This window comes from Arachis ipaensis, chromosome B4 (assembly GCF_059453495.1).
Source record: "Arachis ipaensis isolate K30076 ecotype BB chromosome B4, ASM5945349v1, whole genome shotgun sequence".
NCBI classification, from domain to species: domain Eukaryota; kingdom Viridiplantae; phylum Streptophyta; class Magnoliopsida; order Fabales; family Fabaceae; genus Arachis; species Arachis ipaensis.
Window position 1 is genome coordinate 83299533 of NC_142439.1, and position 3496 is coordinate 83303028.

General features: G+C 32.2%; 1 non-coding gene across 1 annotated transcript; it reads right to left on the bottom strand.

Moving 5' to 3' along the window:
• Positions 1–2814: 2814 nt before the first annotated feature.
• LOC148568162 (small nucleolar RNA R71) lies at positions 2815–2922 on the bottom strand. The gene has a single exon (XR_015881642.1). It is a non-coding gene; the product is annotated as a small nucleolar RNA R71 (small nucleolar RNA).
• Positions 2923–3496: the final 574 nt, after the last annotated feature.

Below are 3496 nucleotides of genomic sequence, written 5' to 3' on the forward strand. Positions count from 1 at the left end.
TACAGCTTGCCATGGAAAGGAGTATGAAGGATTAGATGAAAGCAGTAGGAAAGCAGAGATTCAGAAGGAACTAAGCATCTCCATACGCTTATCTGAAATTCTCACCAATGAATTACATAAGTATCTCTATCTTTATTTTACGTATTAATTATATTTTAATTATTAAAACTCTATAACCATTTGAATCCGCCTGACTGAGATTTGCAAGATGACCATAGCTTGCTTCAAGCCGACAATCTCCGTGGGATCGACCCTTACTCACGTAAGGTTTATTACTTGGACGACCCAATGCACTTGCTGGTTAGTTGTGCGAAGTTGTGACAAAGAACTAAGATTATGAACATGCGTATTAAGTTTGGCGCCGTTACCAAGGAATGAACGATCACGATTTCGTGCACCATGTTTTTGGCGCCGTTGCTGGGGATTGTTCGAGTTTGGACAACTGACGGTTCATCTTGTTGCTCAGATTAGGTAATTTTATTTTAATTTTAAGTTTTTGTTTTTATTTTTATTTTTGAAAAATTTTAAAATAAAAAAATAAAAAATAAATAAAAATAAATTATTCTATGGCTTCAGAATTTTTAAGAAGGAATTCTAGAGTTTCTTCATGATCTGTTGAAGCCTGGCTGGCTGTCAAGCCATGTCTAAATTTTTGGACTGAGGCTTCCACTTATCATGGCAAGAGTCCTTGGACTCTCATCTAATCAGCTGTTATATGCCTGATTTGTATCTGCTGAAGCTTGGCTGGCCATTGGCCATGTCTAGTGTTTTGGACTGAAGCTTTCACTGAAAGCTTGGCTAGCTAGTGAGCCATGTCTAATTCCCGGACCAGAGCTTTAGACTAACATTGAATGATTCCTTGAATTCTCATTAAAAATTTTGAAATCCTTAATTTTCTTTTTCCAATTAATTTTCGAAAAATCCAAAAAAAAATTAATAAAATCATAAAACCAAAAATATTTTATGTTTCTTGTTTGAGTCTAGTGGCAATTTTTAAGTTTGGTGTCAATTGCATCTTTTTAATTTCATTAAAATTTTCAAAAACTCATGCATGGTATTCTTCATAATCTTCAAGTTGTTCTTGATGATTTGCTTTGTTTGATCTTTGCATTTTTATGTTTTGCGTCTTTTCTTGTTTTTCATATGCATTTTCAATTTGTTAGTGTCTAAAGTTTGAAAATTTCTAAGTTTGGTGTCTTGCATATTTTTCTTTTCTTAAAAATTTTCAAAAATAAGTTCTTGGTGTTCATCTTGACATTCAAAGTGTTCTTGGTGTTCATCTTGACATTCAAAGTGTTCTTGCATGCATTAGTTGTTTTGATTCATAATTCCTATGTTTTGTTTCAATTTTGTGTTTTTCTCTCTCTTTATTAAAAATTCAAAAATCAAAAAATATCTTTCCCTTATTCTCTCATAAATTTTTGAAAATTTGGTTTGATTTAGTCAAAAAGTTTTTAAATTTAATTGTTTCTTATGAGTCAAATCAAATTTTCAATTTAAAAATTTTATCTTTTTCAAAAATAAAATCTTTTTCATTTTTTCTTGCATAATTTTGAAATTTTCAAAATTTATTTTCAAAATCTTTTTCTTTTTTCTATTTCATATTTTCGAAATTAATGCTAACAATTAATGTGATTGATTCAAAAATTTTTAGTTTGTTACTTGCCTAGTAAGAAAGGTTCAATCTTTAAACTCTAGAATCATATCTTTTTAGTTTCTTGTTAGTCAAGTAATCAACTTTAATTTCAAAAATCAAATCTTTTTAAATTTCTTTTTCAAATATTTTTCAAAATAAATGTCAATCACATCTTTTTCAAATTCAATTTCAAAATCTTTTCTAACTTATTATCTTTTCAAAATTGATTTTCAAATCTTTTTCAATTAACTACTTGACTTTCTGGTTTATTTTTTAAAAAAAAAGTTTTTTTTATTTCAATCATATCTTTTTCAAAACCACCTAACTAATTTTTTTTTTCTCACCAATTTTCGAAAACCCTTCCCCTCTTTTTCAAAATTTCTTTTTAATTAACTATTTGTTTTAAATTTTAATTTGATTTAATTTTATTTTTCTTTTTAATTTCGAATTATAACTAATAGTCAAAATAAAAACAAAAATATTTTTATTTTATTTAATTTTTGAATTCTTTCCCTTCTCATCTCTCTCTATTTATTTATTTATTTATCTACTAACACTTCTCTTCTCTTCTTCTACTCACAAAAGGGAATCTCTATACTGTGACATAGAGGATTCCATATTTTCTTTTCTGTTCGCTTCTTTTTCATATGAGCAGGAACAAAGATAAGAACATTCTTGTTGAAGCTGATCCTGAACCTGAAAGGACTCTGAAGAGGAAGCTAAGGGAAGCTAAAGCACAACTCTCTGGAGAAAATCTGACAGAAATTTTCAAAAAAGAAGGAGACATGGCCGAACTCAACAACAATGCAAGGAAGATGCTTGGTGACTTTACTGCACCAAATTCCAACTTACATGAAAGAAGCATCTCAATCCCTGCCATTGGAGCAAACAATTTTGAGCTAAAGCCTCAATTAGTTTCTCTGATGCAACAGAATTGCAAGTTTCATGGACTTTCATCAGAAGATCCTTTTCAGTTCTTAACTGAATTCTTGCAGATCTATGATACTGTTAAGACCAATGGGGTTGATCCCGAGGTCTACAGGCTTATGCTTTTCCCATTTGCTGTAAGAGACAGAGCTAGAATATGGTTGGACTCTCAACCTAAAGATAGCCTGAACTCTTGGGATAAGCTGGTCAAGGCTTTCTTAGCCAAGTTCTTTCCTCCTCAAAAGCTTAGCAAGCTTAGAGTGGATGTTCAATCCTTCAAACAGAAAGAAGGTGAATCCCTTTATGAAGCTTGGGAGAGATACAAGCAACTGACCAAAAAGTGTCCTTCTGACATGCTTTCAGAATAGACCATCCTGGATATATTCTATGATGGTCTGTCTGAATTATCTAAGATGTCATTGGACCATTCTGCAGGTGGATCCATTCACCTAAAGAAAATGCCTACAGAAGCTCAGGAACTCATTGACATGGTTGCAAATAACCAGTTCATGTACAATTCTGAAAGGAATCCTGTGCGTAATGTGATGCTTCAGAGGAAGGGAGTTCTTGAAATTGATACTCTGAATGCCATATTGGCTCAAAATTAAATATTGACTAAGCAAGTCAATATGATTTCTCAGAGTCTAAATGGATTGCAAGCTGTATCCAACAGTACTCAAGAGGCATCTTCTGAAGAAGAAGCTTATGATCCTGAGAACCCTGCAATGGCAGAGGTGAATTACATGGGAGAACCCTATGGAAATACCTATAATCCCTCATGGAGAAATCATCCAAATTTCTCTTGGAAGGATCAACAAAAGCCTCAACAAGGCTTTAATAATGGTGGAAGAAACAGGTTTAGCAATAGCAAGCCTTTTCCATCATCATCTCAGCAACAGACAGAGAATTCTGAGCAGAGTCCATCTAGCTTAG